Here is a 23,221-nt window from a genome sequence, read left to right on the forward strand (position 1 = left end):
CAACTAATGCCGAAACCAGGGATGCAACCAGGGACCTTTAGATCTTCAGTCTAACGCTCTCCCAAACTGAGCTATTTCGCAATCGCTATATTAATTTGTGGCACACTTGACCATACACATGCAAGTGACTCATGATTTTTACACCAAAAATGTACCTCATGGCCAGTACGGGGATCGAACCCACGACCTTGGCGTTATTAGCACCACGCTCTAACCAACTGAGCTAACCGGCGCTTGCACGAAAGAAATTTTTAGGATGCACAGAGCCTCGGCCAGTGCTGGCGCTAAACAACAAGTCCACCAACAGCATAGCCTGACAAGACTGACCCTCTTGGTTGCTCCTTGTGGCAAATAAAAGGCCGGGGAATTAGCTCAAATGGTAGAGTGCTTGCTTGCATGCGAGAGGTAGTGGGACGATCCCACATTCTCCAAAAAACACTTTTTGTGGATCCAAGAACGCTCTCAGTTCACACTTCATGCAGCTTTGTCTAACGACAACCTACTGTCATGTAAAAAATGACAAGCAACTTTCATGTAACACTGATGTCACAATGTCGATGAAAACGAATGACATGACTACTTTCAGAGGAGCAGCGTAGCACACACAATTGATGCCCACAAACAAAGCTGTGGGAAGTTTCCTTGAAGGCAAAGCAGAGGATAAAGAGTGACGACACGACCTTGGCGTTATTAGCCACCAACTCTAACCAACTGAGCTAACCGGCGCTTGCACGAGCAAATTTTTAGGATGCACAGAGCCTCGGCCAGTGCTGGCGCGTAAACAACAAGTCCACCAACAGCATAGCCTGACAAGACTGGACCCTCTGGTTGCTCCTTGTGGCAAAATAAAAGATGGGGAATTAGCTCAAATGGTAGAGTGCTTGCTTGCATGCGAGAGGTAGTGGGATCGATTCCCACATTCTCCCAAAAAACACTTTTGTGGATCCAAGAACGCTCCAGTTCACACTTCATGCAGCTTTGTCTAACACAACCTACTCATGTAACAATGACAAGCAACTTTCATGTAACACTGATGTCACAATGTCGATGAAAAGAATGACATGACTACTTTCAGAGGAGAGCGTAGCACACACAATTGATGCCCACAAACAAAGCTGTGGGAAGTTTCCTTGAAGCCAAAGCAGAGGAAAAGAACTAATGTAACATGCCGACCGCGTTATTAGCACCACGCTCTAACCAACTGAGCAAACCGGCCGCTTGCCCAAAAGAAATTTTAGGATGCACAGACCTCGGCCAGTGCTGGCGCAAACGAACAAGTCCACCAACAGCATAGCCTGACAAGACTGCACCTCTTGGTTGCCTTGTGGCAAAAAAAAGGGGGGAATTAGCTCAAATGGTAGAGTGCTTGCTTGCATGCGAGAGGTAGTGGGATCGATGCCCACTTCTCCAAAAAACATTTTTTGTGGATCCAAGAACGTCCAGTTCACACTTCATGCAGCTTTGTCTAAACAACCTACTGTCATTAACAATGACAAGCAACTTTCATGTAACACTGATTCACAATGTCGATGAAAACGAATGACATGACTTACTTTCAGAGGAGCAGCGTAGCACACACAATTGATGCCCACAAACAAGCTGTGGGAAGTTTCCTTGAAGCCAAAGCAGGAAGAAAAAATAAATGACTCATGGCCATACTTGGCGTTATTAGCACCACGCTCTAACCAACTGAGCTAACCGCCGCTTGCACGGAAGCAAATTTTTAGGATGCACAGAGCCTCGGCCAGTGCTGGCGCTAAACGAACAAGTCCACCAACAACATAGCCTGACAAGACTGACCCTCTTGGTTGCTCCTTGTGGCAAATAAAAGGTGGGGAATTAGCTCAAATGGTAGAGTGCTTGCTTGCATGCGAGAGGTAGTGGGATCGATCCCCACATTCTCCAAAAAACATTTTTTGTGGATCCAAGAACGTCCAGTTCACACTTCATGCAGCTTTGTCTAACAAACCTACTGTCATGTAACAATGACAAGCAACTTTCATGTAACACTGATGTCACAATGTCGATGAAAGAATGACATGATACTTTCAGAGGAGCAGTAGCACACACAATTGATGCCCACAAACAAAGCTGTGGGAAGTTTCCTAAGCCAAGCAGAGGATAAGAAGAACAAACAACTAATGCCAGACCTAGGATCGAACCAGACCTTAGACTTCATCAACGCTCTCCCAACTGAGCAACAAGCACAATTTATTATTGGCACACGGACATACACATGCAATGATTCATGATGACATCAAAATGGACCTCATGGCCAGTACGGGATCGAACCACGACTTGGCGTTATTAGCACCACGCTCTAACCAACTGAGCTAACGCCCGCTTGCACACGAACGAAATTTTTAGGATGCACAGAGCCTCGGCCAGTGCGGCGCAAAACAACAAGTCCACCAACAGCATAGCTGACAAGACTGACCCTCTTGGTTGCTCCTTGTGGCAAATCAAAAGGTGGGAATAGCTCAAATGGTAGAGTGCTTGCTTAGCATGCGAGAGGTAGTGGGATCGATGCCCACATTCTCCAAAAAACACTTTTTTGTGGATCCAAGAACGTCCAGTTCACACTTCATGCAGCTTTGTCTAACGACAACCTACTGTCATGTAACAATGACAAGCAACTTTCTGTAACATGATGTCACAATGTCAGAGAAAACGAATGACATGACTACTTTCAGAGTCAGAGAGCAGTAGGCACACACAATTGATGCCCACAAACAAAGCTGTGGGAAGTTTCCTTGAAGCCAAAGCAGAGGATAAAGATAGAACTGGCGTTATTAGCACCACGCTCTAACCAACTGAGCTAACCGGCCGCTTGCTACGAAATGAAATTTTTAGGATGCACAGAGCCTCGGCCAGTGCTGGCGCAAAAACTAACAAGTCCACCAACAGCATAGCCTGACAAGACTAGACCCTCTTGGTTGCTCCTTGTGGCAAATCAACAAGGATGGGGAATTAGCTCAAATGGTAGAGTGCTTGCTTAGCATGCGAGAGGTAGTGGGATCGATGCCCACATTCTCCAAAATAACACTTTTTTGTGGATCCAAGAACGTTCCAGTTCACACTTCATGCAGCTTTGTCTAACAACCTACTGTCATGTAACAATGACAAGCAACTTTCATGTAACACTGATGTCACAATGTCGGATGTAAAAGAATGACATGACTAACTTTCAGAGGAGCAGTAGGCACACACAATTGATGCCCACAAACAAAGCTGTGGGAAGTTTCCTTGAAGCCAAAGCAGAGGATAAAGATAGAACTGGCGTTATTAGCACCACGCTCTAACCAACTGAGCTAACCGGCCGCTTGCTACGGAGCGAAATTTTTAGGATGCACAGAGCCTCGGCCAGTGCTGGCGCAAAAACTAACAAGTCCACCAACAGCATAGCCTGACAAGACTAGACCCTCTTGGTTGCTCCTTGTGGCAAATCAACAAGGATGGGGAATTAGCTCAAATGGTAGAGTGCTTGCTTCGCATGCGAGAGGTAGTGGGATCGATGCCCACATTCTCCAAAATAACACTTTTTTGTGGATCCAAGAACGTTCCAGTTCACACTTCATGCAGCTTTGTCTAACAACCTACTGTCATGTAACAATGACAAGCAACTTTCATGTAACACTGATGTCACAATGTCGGATGTAAAAGAATGACATGACTAACTTTCAGAGGAGCAGTAGGCACACACAATTGATGCCCACAAACAAAGCTGTGGGAAGTTTCCTTGAAGCCAAAGCAGAGGATAAAGATAGAACTGGCGTTATTAGCACCACGCTCTAACCAACTGAGCTAACCGGCCGCTTGCTACGGAGCGAAATTTTTAGGATGCACAGAGCCTCGGCCAGTGCTGGCGCAAAAACTAACAAGTCCACCAACAGCATAGCCTGACAAGACTAGACCCTCTTGGTTGCTCCTTGTGGCAAATCAACAAGGATGGGGAATTAGCTCAAATGGTAGAGTGCTTGCTTCGCATGCGAGAGGTAGTGGGATCGATGCCCACATTCTCCAAAATAACACTTTTTTGTGGATCCAAGAACGTTCCAGTTCACACTTCATGCAGCTTTGTCTAACAACCTACTGTCATGTAACAATGACAAGCAACTTTCATGTAACACTGATGTCACAATGTCGGATGTAAAAGAATGACATGACTAACTTTCAGAGGAGCAGTAGGCACACACAATTGATGCCCACAAACAAAGCTGTGGGAAGTTTCCTTGAAGCCAAAGCAGAGGATAAAGATAGAACTGGCGTTATTAGCACCACGCTCTAACCAACTGAGCTAACCGGCCGCTTGCTACGGAAGCGAAATTTTTAGGATGCACAGAGCCTCGGCCAGTGCTGGCGCAAAAACTAACAAGTCCACCAACAGCATAGCCTGACAAGACTAGACCCTCTTGGTTGCTCCTTGTGGCAAATCAACAAGGATGGGGAATTAGCTCAAATGGTAGAGTGCTTGCTTAGCATGCGAGAGGTAGTGGGATCGATGCCCACATTCTCCAAAATAACACTTTTTTGTGGATCCAAGAACGTTCCAGTTCACACTTCATGCAGCTTTGTCTAACAACCTACTGTCATGTAACAATGACAAGCAACTTTCATGTAACACTGATGTCACAATGTCGGATGTAAAAGAATGACATGACTAACTTTCAGAGGAGCAGTAGGCACACACAATTGATGCCCACAAACAAAGCTGTGGGAAGTTTCCTTGAAGCCAAAGCAGAGGATAAAGATAGAACAACAACTAATGCCGAAACCCGGGATCGAACCAGGGACCTTTAGATCTTCAGTCTAACGCTCTCCCAACTGAGCTATTTCGGCAATTCACTGATATTAATTGTGTGGCACACTTGACCATACACATGCAAGTGACTCATGATTTTGACACACAAAATGTACCTCATGGCCAGTACGGGGATCGAACCCACGACCTTGGCGTTATTAGCACCACGCTCTAACCAACTGAGCTAACCGGCCGCTTGCTACGAAATGAAATTTTTAGGATGCACAGAGCCTCGGCCAGTGCTGGCGCAAAAACTAACAAGTCCACCAACAGCATAGCCTGACAAGACTAGACCCTCTTGGTTGCTCCTTGTGGCAATTCAACAAGGATGGGGAATTAGCTCAAATGGTAGAGTGCTTGCTTAGCATGCGAGAGGTAGTGGGATCGATGCCCACATTCTCCAAAATAACAATTTTTTTTGTGGATCCAAGAACGCTCCAGTTCACACTTCATGCAGCTTTGTCTAACGACAACCTACTGTCATGTAACAATGACAAGCAACTTTCATGTAACACTGATGTCACAATGTCAGATGAAAACGAATGACATGACTTACTTTCAGAGGAGCAGCGTAGCACACACAATTGATGCCCACAAACAAAGCTGTGGGAAGTTTCCTTGAAGCCAATGCAGAGGATAAAGAAAAACAACAACTTAAAATGTACCTCATGGCCAGTACGGGGATCGAACCCACGACCTTGGCGTTATTAGCACCACGCTCTAACCAACTGAGCTAACCGGCCGCTTGCAAAGAGCAACATTTTTAGGATGCACAGAGCCTCGGCCAGTGCTGGCGCAAAAACTAACAAGTCCACCAACAGCATAGCCTGACAAGACTAGACCCTCTTGGTTGCTCCTTGTGGCAAATTCAACAATGGATGGGGAATTAGCTCAAATGGTAGAGTGCTTGCTTAGCATGCGAGAGGTAGTGGGATCGATGCCCACATTCTCCAAAATAACACTTTTTTGTGGATCCAAGAACGTTCCAGTTCACACTTCATGCAGCTTTGTCTAACAACCTACTGTCATGTAACAATGACAAGCAACTTTCATGTAACACTGATGTCACAATGTCGGATGTAAAAGAATGACATGACTAACTTTCAGAGGAGCAGTAGGCACACACAATTGATGCCCACAAACAAAGCTGTGGGAAGTTTCCTTGAAGCCAAAGCAGAGGATAAAGATAGAACTGGCGTTATTAGCACCACGCTCTAACCAACTGAGCTAACCGGCCGCTTGCTACGGAGCGAAATTTTTAGGATGCACAGAGCCTCGGCCAGTGCTGGCGCAAAAACTAACAAGTCCACCAACAGCATAGCCTGACAAGACTAGACCCTCTTGGTTGCTCCTTGTGGCAATTCAAAAGTATGGGGAATTAGCTCAAATGTTAGAGTGCTTACTTAGCATGCGAGAGGTAGTGGGATCGATGCCCACATTCTCCAAAATAACACTTTTTTTGTGGATCCAAGAACGTTCCAGTTCACACTTCATGCAGCTTTGTCTAACAACCTACTGTCATGTAACAATGACAAGCAACTTTCATGTAACACTGATGTCACAATGTCGGATGTAAAAGAATGACATGACTAACTTTCAGAGGAGCAGTAGGCACACACAATTGATGCCCACAAACAAAGCTGTGGGAAGTTTCCTTGAAGCCAAAGCAGAGGATAAAGATAGAACTGGCGTTATTAGCACCACGCTCTAACCAACTGAGCTAACCGGCCGCTTGCTACGAAATGAAATTTTTAGGATGCACAGAGCCTCGGCCAGTGCTGGCGCAAAAACTAAAACTAACAAGTCCACCAACAGCATAGCCTGACAAGACTAGACCCTCTTGGTTGCTCCTTGTGGCAAATCAACAAGGATGGGGAATTAGCTCAAATGGTAGAGTGCTTGCTTAGCATGCGAGAGGTAGTGGGATCGATGCCCACATTCTCCAAAATAACACTTTTTTTGTGGATCCAAGAACGTTCCAGTTCACACTTCATGCAGCTTTGTCTAACAACCTACTGTCATGTAACAATGACAAGCAACTTTCATGTAACACTGATGTCACAATGTCGGATGTAAAAGAATGACATGACTAACTTTCAGAGGAGCAGTAGGCACACACAATTGATGCCCACAAACAAAGCTGTGGGAAGTTTCCTTGAAGCCAAAGCAGAGGATAAAGATAGAACTGGCGTTATTAGCACCACGCTCTAACCAACTGAGCTAACCGGCCGCTTGCTACGGAGCGAAATTTTTAGGATGCACAGAGCCTCGGCCAGTGCTGGCGCAAACTAACAAGTCCACCAACAGCATAGCCTGACAAGACTAGACCCTCTTGGTTGCTCCTTGTGGCAAATCAACAAGGATGGGGAATTAGCTCAAATGGTAGAGTGCTTGCTTAGCATGCGAGAGGTAGTGGGATCGATGCCCACATTCTCCAAAATAACACTTTTTTGTGGATCCAAGAACGTTCCAGTTCACACTTCATGCAGCTTTGTCTAACAACCTACTGTCATGTAACAATGACAAGCAACTTTCATGTAACACTGATGTCACAATGTCGGATGTAAAAGAATGACATGACTAACTTTCAGAGGAGCAGTAGGCACACACAATTGATGCCCACAAACAAAGCTGTGGGAAGTTTCCTTGAAGCCAAAGCAGAGGATAAAGATAGAACTGGCGTTATTAGCACCACGCTCTAACCAACTGAGCTAACCGGCCGCTTGCTACGGAGCGAAATTTTTAGGATGCACAGAGCCTCGGCCAGTGCTGGCGCAAAAACTAACAAGTCCACCAACAGCATAGCCTGACAAGACTAGACCCTCTTGGTTGCTCCTTGTGGCAATTCAAACAGGATGGGGAATTAGCTCAAATGGTAGAGTGCTTGCTTAGCATGCGAGAGGTAGTGGGATCGATGCCCACATTCTCCAAAAAACATTTTTTTTGTGGATCCAAGAACGTTCCAGTTCACACTTCATGCAGCTTTGTCTAACAACCTACTGTCATGTAACAATGACAAGCAACTTTCATGTAACACTGATGTCACAATGTCGGATGTAAAAGAATGACATGACTAACTTTCAGAGGAGCAGTAGGCACACACAATTGATGCCCACAAACAAAGCTGTGGGAAGTTTCCTTGAAGCCAAAGCAGAGGATAAAGATAGAACTGGCGTTATTAGCACCACGCTCTAACCAACTGAGCTAACCGGCCGCTTGCTACGGAGCGACATTTTTAGGATGCACAGAGCCTCGGCCAGTGCTGGCGCAAAAACTAACAGCATAGCCTGACAAGACTAGACCCTCTTGGTTGCTCCTTGTGGCAAATCAACAAGGATGGGGAATTAGCTCAAATGGTAGAGTGCTTGCTTCGCATGCGAGAGGTAGTGGGATCGATGCCCACATTCTCCAAAATAACACTTTTTTTGTGGATCCAAGAACGTTCCAGTTCACACTTCATGCAGCTTTGTCTAACAACAACCTACTGTCATGTAACAATGACAAGCAACTTTCATGTAACACTGATGTCACAATGTCGGATGTAAAAGAATGACATGACTAACTTTCAGAGGAGCAGTAGGCACACACAATTGATGCCCACAAACAAAGCTGTGGGAAGTTTCCTTGAAGCCAAAGCAGAGGATAAAGATAGAACTGGCGTTATTAGCACCACGCTCTAACCAACTGAGCTAACCGGCCGCTTGCTACGGAGCAAAATTTTTAGGATGCACAGAGCCTCGGCCAGTGCTGGCGCAAAAACTAACAAGTCCACCAACAGCATAGCCTGACAAGACTAGACCCTCTTGGTTGCTCCTTGTGGCAAATCAACAAGGATGGGGAATTAGCTCAAATGGTAGAGTGCTTGCTTAGCATGCGAGAGGTAGTGGGATCGATGCCCACATTCTCCAAAATAACACTTTTTTTGTGGATCCAAGAACGTTCCAGTTCACACTTCATGCAGCTTTGTCTAACAACCTACTGTCATGTAACAATGACAAGCAACTTTCATGTAACACTGATGTCACAATGTCGGATGTAAAAGAATGACATGACTAACTTTCAGAGGAGCAGTAGGCACACACAATTGATGCCCACAAACAAAGCTGTGGGAAGTTTCCTTGAAGCCAAAGCAGAGGATAAAGATAGAACTGGCGTTATTAGCACCACGCTCTAACCAACTGAGCTAACCGGCCGCTTGCTACGGAAGCGAAATTTTTAGGATGCACAGAGCCTCGGCCAGTGCTGGCGCAAAAACTAACAAGTCCACCAACAGCATAGCCTGACAAGACTAGACCCTCTTGGTTGCTCCTTGTGGCAAATCAACAAGGATGGGGAATTAGCTCAAATGGTAGAGTGCTTGCTTAGCATGCGAGAGGTAGTGGGATCGATGCCCACATTCTCCAAAATAACACTTTTTTGTGGATCCAAGAACGTTCCAGTTCACACTTCATGCAGCTTTGTCTAACAACCTACTGTCATGTAACAATGACAAGCAACTTTCATGTAACACTGATGTCACAATGTCGGATGTAAAAGAATGACATGACTAACTTTCAGAGGAGCAGTAGGCACACACAATTGATGCCCACAAACAAAGCTGTGGGAAGTTTCCTTGAAGCCAAAGCAGAGGATAAAGATAGAACTGGCGTTATTAGCACCACGCTCTAACCAACTGAGCTAACCGGCCGCTTGCTACGGAGCGAAATTTTTAGGATGCACAGAGCCTCGGCCAGTGCTGGCGCAAAACTAACAAGTCCACCAACAGCATAGCCTGACAAGACTAGACCCTCTTGGTTGCTCCTTGTGGCAAATCAACAAGGATGGGGAATTAGCTCAAATGGTAGAGTGCTTGCTTCGCATGCGAGAGGTAGTGGGATCGATGCCCACATTCTCCAAAATAACACTTTTTTTGTGGATCCAAGAACGTTCCAGTTCACACTTCATGCAGCTTTGTCTAACAACAACCTACTGTCATGTAACAATGACAAGCAACTTTCATGTAACACTGATGTCACAATGTCGGATGTAAAAGAATGACATGACTAACTTTCAGAGGAGCAGTAGGCACACACAATTGATGCCCACAAACAAAGCTGTGGGAAGTTTCCTTGAAGCCAAAGCAGAGGATAAAGATAGAACTGGCGTTATTAGCACCACGCTCTAACCAACTGAGCTAACCGGCCGCTTGCTACGGAGCGAAATTTTTAGGATGCACAGAGCCTCGGCCAGTGCTGGCGCAAAAACTAACAAGTCCACCAACAGCATAGCCTGACAAGACTAGACCCTCTTGGTTGCTCCTTGTGGCAAATCAACAAGGATGGGGAATTAGCTCAAATGGTAGAGTGCTTGCTTAGCATGCGAGAGGTAGTGGGATCGATGCCCACATTCTCCAAAATAACACTTTTTTGTGGATCCAAGAACGTTCCAGTTCACACTTCATGCAGCTTTGTCTAACAACAACCTACTGTCATGTAACAATGACAAGCAACTTTCATGTAACACTAATGTCACAATGTCGGATGTAAAAGAATGACATGACTAACTTTCAGAGGAGCAGTAGGCACACACAATTGATGCCCACAAACAAAGCTGTGGGAAGTTTCCTTGAAGCCAAAGCAGAGGATAAAGATAGAACTGGCGTTATTAGCACCACGCTCTAACCAACTGAGCTAACCGGCCGCTTGCTACTAAATGACATTTTTAGGATGCACAGAGCCTCGGCCAGTGCTGGCGCAAAAACTAACAAGTCCACCAACAGCATAGCCTGACAAGACTAGACCCTCTTGGTTGCTCCTTGTGGCAAATCAACAAGGATGGGGAATTAGCTCAAATGGTAGAGTGCTTGCTTTGCATGCGAGAGGTAGTGGGATCGATACCCACATTCTCCCAAAAAACATTTTCTTTGTGGATCCAAGAACGCTCCAGTTCACACTTCATGCAGCTTTGTCTAACGACAACCTACTGTCATGTAACAATGACAAGCAACTTTCATGTAACACTGATGTCACAATGTCAGATGAAAACGAATGACATGACTTACTTTCAGAGGAGCAGCGTAGCACACACAATTGATGCCCACAAACAAAGCTGTGGGAAGTTTCCTTGAAGCCAATGCGGAGGATAAAGAAGAACAACAACTTAAAATGTACCTCATGGCCAGTACGGGGATCGAACCCACGACCTTGGCGTTATTAGCACCACGCTCTAACCAACTGAGCTAACCGGCCGCTTGCTACGAAATGAAATTTTTAGGATGCACAGAGCCTCGGCCAGTGCTGGCGCAAAAACTAACAAGTCCACCAACAGCATAGCCTGACAAGACTAGACCCTCTTGGTTGCTCCTTGTGGCAAATTCAACAAGGATGGGGAATTAGCTCAAATGGTAGAGTGCTTGCTTAGCATGCGAGAGGTAGTGGGATCGATGCCCACATTCTCCAAAAAACATTTTTTTGTGGATCCAAGAACGTTCCAGTTCACACTTCATGCAGCTTTGTCTAACAACCTACTGTCATGTAACAATGACAAGCAACTTTCATGTAACACTGATGTCACAATGTCGGATGTAAAAGAATGACATGACTAACTTTCAGAGGAGCAGTAGGCACACACAATTGATGCCCACAAACAAAGCTGTGGGAAGTTTCCTTGAAGCCAAAGATAGAACAACAACTAATGCCGAAACCCGGGATCGAACCAGGGACCTTTAGATCTTCAGTCTAACGCTCTCCCAACTGAGCTATTTCGGCAATTCACTGATATTAATTGTGTGGCACACTTGACCATACACATGCAAGTGACTCATGATTTTGACACTCAAAATGGACCTCATGGCCAGTACGGGGATCGAACCCACGACCTTGGCGTTATTAGCACCACGCTCTAACCAACTGAGCTAACCGGCCGCTTGCTACGGAGCGAAATTTTTAGGATGCACAGAGCCTCGGCCAGTGCTGGCGCAAAAACTAACAAGTCCACCAACAGCATAGCCTGACAAGACTAGACCCTTTTGGTTGCTCCTTGTGGAAATTCACAATGGATGGGGAATTAGCTCAAATGGTAGAGTGCTTGCTTAGCATGCGAGAGGTAGTGGGATCGATGCCCACATTCTCCAAAATAACACTTTTTTGTGGATCCAAGAACGTTCCAGGTCACACTTCATGCAGCTTTGTCTAACAACCTACTGTCATGTAACAATGACAAGCAACTTTCATGTAACACTGATGTCACAATGTCAGATGAAAACGAATGACATGACTTACTTTCAGAGGAGCAGCGTAGCACACACAATTGATGCCCACAAACAAAGCTGTGGGAAGTTTCCTTGAAGCCAAAGCAGAGGATAAAGATAGAACAACAACTAATGCCGAAACCCGGGATCGAACCAGGGAAGAGAGAATAAAGTAGATGTCACACGTCTAAATCTTGATTTATGACCCTATGTCCTGCTGAAGGATGCATGCCCATATTTGGGCTTCCGGTCAGGACATCCTGGTGGTTAGGTGGGGGCTTGGGGGTGAGTAAGTGACCAGGTGTCAGGTCAACCGTCAAAAGCATGATTTATGACCCTATGTAATGATTTATGACCCTATGTCCTGTAGAAGGATGCATGCCCAGGTCAGGACATCCTGGTGGTTAGGGGGGTCTGGGGTGGGGTGAGTAAGTGACCAGGTGTCAGGTCAACCTGTTACTGTTTCTCACGGTTTGGGGGGGGGGGGGGGTTAATGAACATTTCAAAGAGGATGACCCCACACCCCCCCTATTTTATTGCCCTCAGGGGGTTGTTGTCTATGAAACACGAATGTCAAAGCATTGGTCCGGCCTCCACCTTATAAAGCCCCAGAACAATACATGTTTAAGACTGTACAAGATAACCCCCCTGAATATTAAACAAAAATGACACCTATGCCAATTTGTGGTATGTTATGCTCGGCTTGTCATGAACCCAGTGACCAAAGCATTGAGGAAGTTCTGTGTGAAGCTCCAGAATGTTTTAAAGGATTTTTTGGTACGAGTGAGGGCCATATGTCTTACATATTCCAGCCGGAGGATTCTACGGTAAAGATCTTCAACGCCAGTGGCCCCAAGCCCCTTTATCCGGCAAAACCTGGGAGTTTTCCTCCTGCTCTGGGGATGAGAGAATGGCTAAAGATCAGGCTGGCGCTCTGTAAAATTGAACAGGTCCTGAGTGGTACAAATGTGCCAGGATATGCTTTGGAAGAACAGGTCTGCGGCCGCAGTGATCTGAAGGCCCTAAGAATCGCTTCAATGGCCTATAGCCCTGACAACAAAGTGACAATTTTAGCCTGTGACCTTTATGATGTGTCTAATGCTACAAAGTCTGTCAATTCTCCTGTATCTTCCAGAGCAGGCAAAGATGTAAACTTTTTTATTCCTGTGTTTAGTTTTAAATGGGTGGATTATCCAATTTTCATAACACTTATGAATAAGCTGGACATTCTCTTCCAAAATCGTGAACAGTTAAGGCGCTGGCCTCAGCTGTCCTTGAGACATAGCCAGGACCTAAAGGCCCGACGTATTATCTACCCCTGGAGTGAAAACTTACCAAGTGTTGATGGACCTTGCAAGAGAGCCAGGCCGTTTGAGGGCGAACTGGACACTGATAATGGGGGATGGTTGCACCAGCCCCCTGGATCTGTAAGAAAGGCATCGTAAAATACCTTAATAATGTAAGGCTATAAAATGTATGTACTAAATATTTTGAATGAAATAAAGGGTTTTTAAAAGCCGAATCTCACCACGTTATGAACTCTCGCGTTTGTTCACTCTTAGCGCAGTCTGTCCCTGAGAAAAAAACCTGTGGAAAAAGCCATGTGCGCGCGTGTGTGTGCTGGAGTGTGCTGTAGTGGATGTGTGTGTGTTTCAAAAACAGAGAAAAAGGGGCGGGGTGTGTGTTCAAAAATGCCCATGCATCTGCGCTCAAGGCTCTCTCTCTCTCTCTCTCTCTCTCTATGCAGGGGGTCGTTTGAAACCAAGGTTTACACTATCCAGCAAAACAGATGCCTACCCCCCAACAATAATATTGTGTCTTACGCCTCCTAAACACAAAGGCCTTTCAAAAACTAATTTTTAGGTGGGCTAAAAAGTCATTCATCCCAGCGATGTCGAGACCTCCCCACCCCAGCATCTAGGTGCTAGCACCCCGGAGATTTTAGAATATCAAAAGGATCCTAATGTTTAGACACCCCCAATCCCATGTGTTTGAACCAAATACCTTAGGAGTCAAAGATACCTTGGGAGGGGTATAGCCCGAAAAAACGACAACCACAATGCTCTTTAAAAATCATTCAGTGCTTTCTCTAGGTCGTGTGGTACAAAAGCTCTAGAAAACCGGGCCACTGTTAGCCCCGTTTTAGCGCCGCTACAAACTTACCCTACAGCATCCCCCATGAATAGTTATCGGACTGAACCGTTAAAAAGATAATCTGGGAAAACCTCCTAATGGATCTTTCTGAAGGTGAGTTCTTGAAATAAATATATATTTATATTAGATTTGGTTGTTGTGGGGAATTGTTTGAAAACGGGGTTATGTTATAGAAATATTAAACAATCATTAGGGCCAGTATGCTTACCGTATAACAAGGCAATATTAGCTAAAGTGATTATAGCTTTAATATTATCAATTTTTTTTTTTGTAGATTCTCAAACCTTCACGCAGATTCTCAGAGGTATAACTGAGCTCGAACCGTCCATTGGGTCTCCGGAACAAATTGCAGACATCCAAACGCCGACCCTGAATTGTAAACGTAAGTAAGCTCCAAGAATTCCATACATAAAAATATTTATACCTTAAAAACAAAAAGTGTTGGCATCTTATATTAAAAGTTATTTTATGTGTTTACAGAGGACATAAAGCCTAGAAGGTTAAAGGATGCCATATGGAGCCTGAACGGTTTCTGCGAAGCATATGACTACGAGACCATTCTACCATACTCCCAGGATGTTTTTACACACAAGCCGCGAACAGAGGCTTTAAACGGCAGGTCAACTCCCCTGGGACAGGCCACCGGTGCGCCCCATATTTCTAAACACCAACGGACAATCAGTGCCCAGATCCACAGTTCCGCTTCACCAGAACAATTCTACTTGGCCGGTATTCACGAGACCGCGTTCCAAGGACAAGGTATGAATCAATTATATATTATTATTATTTATATATATTATTATTTTATTATTTATATATTTTTTATGCCTGAATATGTTAAAACAGGGCCTAATGCTGTTTTTTTTTTTCAGGCTCACCAGCTACAGACCAGGCAGATGCTGTAATTCGGGTTGCCCAAAGACATGTTCCAGCGTTTTCAGAGCTTCTTCAGAACAGCCCTCGTCAAAAAAGCCGAGGTATTTAATTAATGTATTGTTAATATATAGGCTTATATCTGAAATGTATTTGACATTTTTATCTAACATATTTTAGGGTTAATAACCTATTTTTGTATGTATTATTTTTATTTCAGACTCCTCCCCGGCTTATAAAGACATCGAAGAAGCTACCCATCGAGAACCCGAGGAGGCTCCAAAGACACCAGTCAAGAAAACAGCGAAACCTGATGATTTCAAAGTTTTAAATGACATTTCTGAGGTAGACGATTTGATGTTCTGTGAAGTGGCCAACCTTCTTGAATCGGCCAATTCTGTGGGGGCAACAGCCGATTCTGAAATAGACCAAGCCCGGTTTTTCAAAGCTTTTACCCAGGGTTTAAAATCACGAAAGGCTTTAATGCAAAGGCGAATGTGTATTCTACTAGAGCATCAACACAGTCAGGATATGTCCTTCTGGCGTAGAGAGCTTCCCCGCATGTTAAACAACAATAGGGTTAAAACAAGCAAATACCGCCGTTAAAAAACATAGATGTAACACAGATCCCTACAGTATAACACACATCCTTAAGTAACCAAATGGCGCCACCTATAGCCCTAAGCGAGACAATTGAAAACCTCTTAGCCCAGATCCCTCCAGAACTCCAAGCTATAATTAATCAGATGAATGATGCTGGGGTAACTGACATAATGACGATAGATGAAAACCTATTAACACAGATTCCCGCCGAACTCATAGAAATTATTACTCGTATGAATGAGTCAGAGGTTTCCGATGAAAACATGTTATCACAGATTCCCGAATCAATCATATCTCTAATTACCCAGATGAACGAGAGCCCGAGGTTTAATTCTGCACCACATACACCTCTAAGCCTGCCTTTAACACCCATGTCCGAAGAGTCCGAAACACAATACGATGTTTTTGAACAGTTGGAAAATTGTCTAGCAAATCTGGAGGGGGATGGTCTTGATCGCAGTGTACGTGTTTTGTACCGAAATAAATTCCACAATACTGAGGTTCGACAGTTTTTCAATTTCACATGTGGTGCTCAGAATCTTGACTATGCTGTGTTTTACGTAATGCTTATTGACACTTTGACTGAACTGCTAGATAGGGCTAGAGCTTATGGAGAACCCAGGGATCTCTTACAGTTGGAAATTCGTGGAGACAGTCTGCAGAGCAGTGTATCCCTTATTTTACAGAATGGTGAAGCAGATCTTGAACAATTTTATGTCCTGCAAGAACTCCTTGTGCAGTCAAATTTAAACGTGCTTGCAGATAGGACCCTAGAACTTGTAGTGCAATTAATACGTCAACCCCTAGGTGGCGGGGGTCAGAGAAGGAAACTCGATAGCCTAATGCAGTCCGAAATCATAAGCAATAAACGGGCATACCTCATAATCGTACCCAATCATGGTAATAAGCTATGCTTTGCCATAGGGCTGGCCCATTTACTCAGCCCTGGATGTGCAGATCGCGCAGCGTTACAGAAAGCTCAAGAGCTACAAACGGCTGTCGGTCTCGGTATACATGACGCTGTGGCTTTCTCGGACATAGGCAAATTTGAAAACTTTCTGAACAGAAAGATTGTGGTTTTGTACCACAGTAGGGCTAATGACGCTCTCTTGAAATTCCAAAATATACAAGAACCACAGCCTCAGACTATGTACTTTTATGTGCAAAATGAGCATTACTATGCCATAACTAACATCACAGCGTTTTTAGGCGCCCCATATGTGTGTCCAGCATGTCATACCGGCTACACACGCCTGGGGGGGCACTCGTGCCGTTATAACTGTTCAGTATGTCTGGATAAACATTGCCCTATGCAACCGCTAAACTTGACACCCTGTGAGGATTGTCATAGGACCTGTCGCTCGGTTTACTGTTACGAAAAACACAAAACTGAAACATGGCACCCCAAGGCCTGTAAATCTGTAAGCAGTTGTGACATTAACAAGAAATGTCCAAAATGTCATTGCAATTACAACCTTAAAATAGATAGCCCTAAACCACATGTTTGTGGAATTCTACATTGCCCAATCTGTAAAGGGCCTTTGAAAAGCAGAGACGCAGAAGTGGTTCAAGAAGTACCACATGAGTGTTACATTCAGCCCTTGGCTGAAGATGAACATACAGAGAAATATGTTTTTTATGATTTTGAGACAAATCAGCAATCAGGGGTTCACTTGCCTATTTTTGTATCTACCATGACTTTCAAGGGTGAAAAGTGGTCGGCCGAGGGCCCCAATTGTGCCCGGCTCTTTCTAAAACATTTTAGAAAGGCCCAGTACAGAAACTTCACGTTTATAGCTCACAATGCGCGAGCCTATGACTCCTACCTTCTTCTGAACCCCTTAATACAGCAAGGCGTTGCGCCCAGTGTCATTGCTCAAGGGAGTAAAATCGTATGTTTTGTTGACCCCGCCTTCAAACAGAGATACATTGACAGCTTAAGCTTCTTACCCATGAGATTGGCTCAAATGCCAGAGGCCTTGGGTTTTGAAAACTCTGTCAAAGGCTATTTCCCACACTTCTTCACATCTGAGGAGAATCTACATTATATAGGATCTTATCCCTCCCCCGAAATGTACGGGTGTGATCAAATGTCTCCCAAAGAGCGTGAGAAATTCATGACGTGGTACGAGACAGTAAGACATGGCACTTTTGATTTCCATAAAGAGATGGAATCATACTGTGACAATGACGTGGTTATACTACGTGAAGGATGCCTCAGATTCAGAGAAGAGGTAATCAAAGATGCGGGCATTGACCCCTGGAGCTGTACAACTATTGCATCCGCGTGCATGAAAACCTATCGTACACACTATCTAACTCCAGCATCTATAGCTATCCCTTCGCCAGACAACTACCGACGCCAATTCAAGGCCTACTCTAGTGGTTCCATTCAATGGTTGGAGTACTTGGCCCAGGATAAAGATATTTTTATCCAACATGCTTTGAATCGGGGTGAGAAGTCGTTTGGCTCTTACCATGTAGATGGATACACACAGATTGACGGGGTTGAGACAGTGTATGAGTACAACGGTTGTTTCTTCCACGGTTGTAAATTATGCTTTGTTCCCCAGGCCATGTGTGTCCTAACCCAAAAGACTTTTGGGGAAATGTACCAAGAGTTTCAAGACAAATTGAATTCTTTACAGGCTACTTACGGGTTAAAAGTTGTGGTTTTGTGGGAGCACGAATGGACAGCCCTCAAAAAGGCAGATCCTCATGTTCAGGCCTTCCTTACCCAATATGACCCTCCAGAGCCCCTGGAACCGCGACAGGCCTTGTTTGGAGGCCGGACCAATGCTTTGACATTGCGTTATGTAGCTCAACCAGACGAGACAATAGGATATGTGGATTTTACATCCCTTTATCCACATGTAATGAGTTCCTCATGCTATCCTATAGGGCATCCGGAAATTATTCACCGAGACTTTGACATACCTCAAAATTATTTTGGTTTAATCAAAGCGACTGTCTACCCTCCTAGGGGCCTTTTTATACCTGTGTTGCCTTACAAGGGGCCTAAAGGAAAACTTTTCTTTCCCCTTTGTCGCACATGCAGTGAAAACAACAACCAGGAAAACCCTTGTGATCACTCAGATCAAGAAAGAGCCCTGACCGGTGTATGGGTCACCGTTGAATTCTCTAAGGCTTTAGAGAAGGGGTATCGTGTGGCCAAAATCTTTGAAGTGTGGAACTTTTCCAGGAAATCAGACACACTTTTTAAAGAGTACATCAAGACCTTCTTGAGATGCAAGCAGATGGCTTCAGGCTATCCGGCATCGGTCACAGATCAAGAGAGCAAAGACAAGTACATTCAAGACTACCATGACAGAGAAGGCATACTTCTTGACCCTGACAGAATAGAGGTCAACAAAACCAAAAGAAATGTTTCGAAATTGTACTTGAACTCCCTTTGGGGGAAATTAGCGCAGAGATGCAATATGCTAACAACTTCGATCATTAAAGACCCCGAAGAATTTTTGGAATTTGTTTTTTCGGACCAATACGAAATTTCACATTTTTCATTCTTGAGTCAAGACATTGCATTGGTGCAATGGCGGCGCCACAAAAAATGGGTTCTACCCCCAGGTAATGTAAATGTGTTTCTTGCAGCATTTACCACAGCCTATGGCCGACTTGAACTGTACACCCTCATGGAACAGCTTCAGCGGCGGGTTCTTTACCACGACACAGACTCTGTGGTCTATGTAAGCAAACCGGGGGATTGGAACCCCCCACTTAGCAACTATCTTGGGGGTTTAACGAGTGAACTCGAAGAGGGTGACCATATCACAGAATGGTCCTCATGTGGCCCCAAAAGCTATGCTTTTAGGACTAAAGCCAATCACGTGGTGTTGAAAGCCAAAGGCGTGACTCAAAACTACGAAAATGCCCCGCGTGTAAACTTGGAATCAATCACGCGCTTGGTCGAGGGTTTCGTAAATGACAGGAATAGTGACTTGGAGATTTTGAGCTCCTACAGCAAAATAGTGAGGGATAAAAAGGGGTTCCATCTAAGAAACGCCCCACTCACTAAAAGATTCAGGGTAGTCTACGACAAGAGACGGCTAATGCCTGACGGTACCACATTGCCCTTTGGCTACTGACTTATGCTACAAGACCCAGTGTGTCTTAAAGCTTAAGATATAATGACGGCTGTCGAGGATTTTGACCCACGTTTAAAACTGCCCTTTTCGGCCTTAATTGCAGGCCCCTCAAACAGTGGTAAAACTTTTTTTGTAAAAAGTATTTTAGAGAATTCATGAACATGTGTTATCTCAAAAGCCTGACAATATTGTATGGTGTTATTCCTGTTACCAACCTCTGTATGATGAATTATTGAAGACAATAAAAATCAAGTTTGTTGAAGGAATACCCGATTCTCTGTCTGATGATGAACTTCTCCCCCCACATAAAAGCAATCTGCTTGTTTTGGACGATATGCTATTTGCTGGTAGCGAACATCCCGAAATTGCACGAGCTTTTACCCAATATACTCATCATAGAAACCTGTCCGTGCTTTACTTGGTCCAGAATGTGTTTCACCAAGGTAAAAATAGCCGTACCATTAGCTTGAACGCCAACTACATGGTATTGTTTAAAAATCCTAGAGACAAACTGCAAATTAGCACTCTAGCTCAGCAGATGTACCCTGGAAGGAAATCTTACTTTATGGAGAGCTATGAGGACGCTACCAAAGAGCCATTTTCTTATTTAATCGTGGATTTAAAAGCAAATACTCCAGAACACCTTAGGCTACGTACAGGTCTGTTTCCGTGGGAGTGGCCTGCTGCATACCTTCCTAAAAAGTAAACGCTATGTCTCTGCGTTTAAAAAGAAACCTGCCCCTCTTGAGAAGGCTAGTTGGGTCTACAGCTAAAGAACGGAAGGCCATCTTGGGTCGCTGTTCTTCAGATCTCATATTAGCCCTATGTGAGATTGCTTTGAATCTTCTCAAAGGACGCATTCCACTCACCCTGAACCAACTGAAAAAATTAAAGAGACAAAAGACCTCGATCAAACTCTTTGCCAATAAAAGGGCCAGTCTTCAAAAGAAAAGACATAGCATACAACAGTCTGGGGGTTTTCTGCTGCCTTTACTAAGTATAGCCGTGCCCTTCATCACCAGCCTTATTGCGGCCCGACGTGGGGGTTGAACACCGGTTGTGATGGCCAATAAAATGTACTTGGTGCCTCAACAAGAGTTGGATAGACTTAAAAAACAAATGCATGGTCCTGAAGATATCCGACAAACAGCTGAAAATGATTTGGATACGGCCATGAAGGATATTTTGAACCGAAAAGGATTGAACCCCTATGATAAGATTCAAAAATACACAAACCTAATGCAAAGGTATTTGACTCTGGTAAAACAAGGGGAGAGAGAGACTAACCATTTAACCCTTTCCCTACCGGACCCTTTAACAGCTGTCGAACCTAGCGCTAGCCAGGCCCCTGTAAGGCCTGTACCTGCGATCTTACCTATTGAAGATCATATGTCTGTTGAAGCTCAAATGCCATTTGAAGATAAAGTTATGCATGACCTCCTGACCCATGTGCCGTTACGTAACAGGAAGAATGTTAAATACATCATGAACAAGATAAAAGACTCAAAGGGGATAGCTGCTTGGAACGACTCTGGAGAGTTTATCCTTCAGGGCTCTGTTGTCAGGGGTTCACATATGCTTGACTTGCTTAAAAGTACCACGGCTGCCCACAAGGTTGCTGATGACAGAAGGCCTCCCGGCTGGCGTCAGTTTCTTAAGGCCCTGGCAATCCTCAACATTCCCCTCTCGGGTGTACCCAACCATAAGCTTCGTCAACAGATTCAAGCTTTAAAACAAAAACCTTCAACGAGATACAGCACCCCTAAAGATGCCACTACGACCCCGCCCCCCTATGAAAGGGATGATGATAACTCATTTACTCCCATGAACGTCTCAGGACCTTTTCCTAATCCCGATCTCTCGGTGTGGTTATACTTTTGTAAAAGATTTTTGAATGACTATGATTAAATTCAATACATTTTTATTTGAAAAATAAACAATTTAACATTTGTGGCATTCTTGAAACATATGACGTGAGCATACGCCTTGATTACACGGTCTTAAAGGACACATATTTGAACACTTTTGATATTTTCTAACAAAACAAGATACCAGGGTATCATTACTTCTTAAATCATCCTTATAAAGAGACATAACATCGTCAAAAGAAACTCCCCGGGCTCTTTGGCACAGATAGAATACACAGTGTTGACCGTATGTAGTGGAAAGGTTATCTTGCACTTGTTTGATGCTGTAGTAGATCTTTGAACCGTTTAAGGTCAAAAAATCTTTAATAGATTTAGGGAAATGTGAAAAACCGGGGGGAAAGCCATAGGAATCAAAAAAAGTTGAGATTTTTCTTCCACCTTCCTCTTCTAAGGTCATAGCTAGCCAATGTTCACCAGGCATGTGTTTAGGATGGGTATTGACAATAAACATGGCCGGCCTCTCAGGCCGTTTCTCAATAGGTAATTCATCACAAGCCAACACTCCACAAAATTGTTTTCCAATCAAGCGGCTCATGAGCCCGTCCAACTCTTGGGTATTCATGTCTTTGCTCAAAGGTCCTTAATAATAATCCACTAAGACCTGTCTTCGGGCATTCACTTCCAAGATTGAATCAGAGCATGCGTAAACAATCATGCTAACTGTACAGGCTAAAGGTGTACGGAAACGCATTTCAAGCCTGAGGTTACCTTGGGACAACACAGACAGATTTCCTGAGGTGTCATCGTCAGGTGATAAATTGAAAGCATACAATGTGTAACCCTCTGCAAAATCATTTCTGTCTATAGGTAAAGAGAGATCTTTTAGATGTCGCCCTGTAGCCAGGAATAGATTGTAAAATTCTCGCACAGATATGTTGTTATTAAATTGTGGTTGGAAAGCCTTAGCAGGGACCTGACGTCCGTCCTGACAGAGAGCTACATACTCTGCATTGAAGTGTTGAAAATTAAAGGGTTTTTTATCTAAACTGCCCGTATTAGAGGCGTGATCAACCAGACCTATAACCACATATCTAGGTAAAGGGCCTAGAAATAGGTTTTCTTGACTGCAGATTCTACTGCCCACAGGTATGCTAAAGGTTTTCATGGTAATTCTTTGGAGAGGGTAAAGGGCATTTCCTTTCATCAAAGCATGGGAGTGACCCAGACGTACTGCCGGAGATACAGACACTTTTTTAATAAAAAGGGTGGCCCCCAACACTTTCAAACTAAAATCCCCGTCTTGGGGAGACATCAGGCAAAACTCATCCTTGGCCCTGGTTAATTTTAATCTTAAATCAACCGAATTTAAGAGTAACCGTTCTTGAAAGAAAATGTCAGAGTGTATAGGGCCTAGCAAATGAAACTCTCGAGATTCGGCGCAGTAGCGAGCGCGTGCCGCCAGTCCTTTGTTTGCCCCGGTGGAAGGGTCTGTCGATTCCATAGCGGCTCCTGCAGTATCCTTGCTAAACAGCCCGGCGCTAAATTGTGTTTTGAGAGTGTCTTCGGAGTAGTTTAGTAAACACTCCAT

At 44.4% G+C, this 23,221-nt stretch overlaps 7 non-coding genes across 7 annotated transcripts; all 7 read right to left on the reverse strand.

Annotated features, from left to right (window-relative positions):
- Nucleotides 1-159: 159 nt before the first annotated feature.
- Nucleotides 160-233, reverse strand: trnai-aau. The gene has a single exon. It is a non-coding gene; the product is annotated as a tRNA-Ile (tRNA).
- A 4,533-nt stretch (nucleotides 234-4,766) lies between these two features.
- trnaf-gaa lies at nucleotides 4,767-4,839 on the reverse strand. The gene has a single exon. It is a non-coding gene; the product is annotated as a tRNA-Phe (tRNA).
- Nucleotides 4,840-4,921: 82 nt separating this feature from the next.
- On the reverse strand, nucleotides 4,922-4,995 carry trnai-aau. Its single transcript has one exon. It is a non-coding gene; the product is annotated as a tRNA-Ile (tRNA).
- A 475-nt stretch (nucleotides 4,996-5,470) lies between these two features.
- Nucleotides 5,471-5,544, reverse strand: trnai-aau. The gene has a single exon. It is a non-coding gene; the product is annotated as a tRNA-Ile (tRNA).
- A 5,410-nt stretch (nucleotides 5,545-10,954) lies between these two features.
- trnai-aau lies at nucleotides 10,955-11,028 on the reverse strand. Its single transcript has one exon. It is a non-coding gene; the product is annotated as a tRNA-Ile (tRNA).
- A 446-nt stretch (nucleotides 11,029-11,474) lies between these two features.
- Nucleotides 11,475-11,547, reverse strand: trnaf-gaa. The gene has a single exon. It is a non-coding gene; the product is annotated as a tRNA-Phe (tRNA).
- An 82-nt stretch (nucleotides 11,548-11,629) lies between these two features.
- On the reverse strand, nucleotides 11,630-11,703 carry trnai-aau. Its single transcript has one exon. It is a non-coding gene; the product is annotated as a tRNA-Ile (tRNA).
- Nucleotides 11,704-23,221: the final 11,518 nt, after the last annotated feature.

This window comes from Salvelinus namaycush, unplaced genomic scaffold, assembly GCF_016432855.1.
Source record: "Salvelinus namaycush isolate Seneca unplaced genomic scaffold, SaNama_1.0 Scaffold2919, whole genome shotgun sequence".
Classification (NCBI taxonomy): domain Eukaryota; kingdom Metazoa; phylum Chordata; class Actinopteri; order Salmoniformes; family Salmonidae; genus Salvelinus; species Salvelinus namaycush.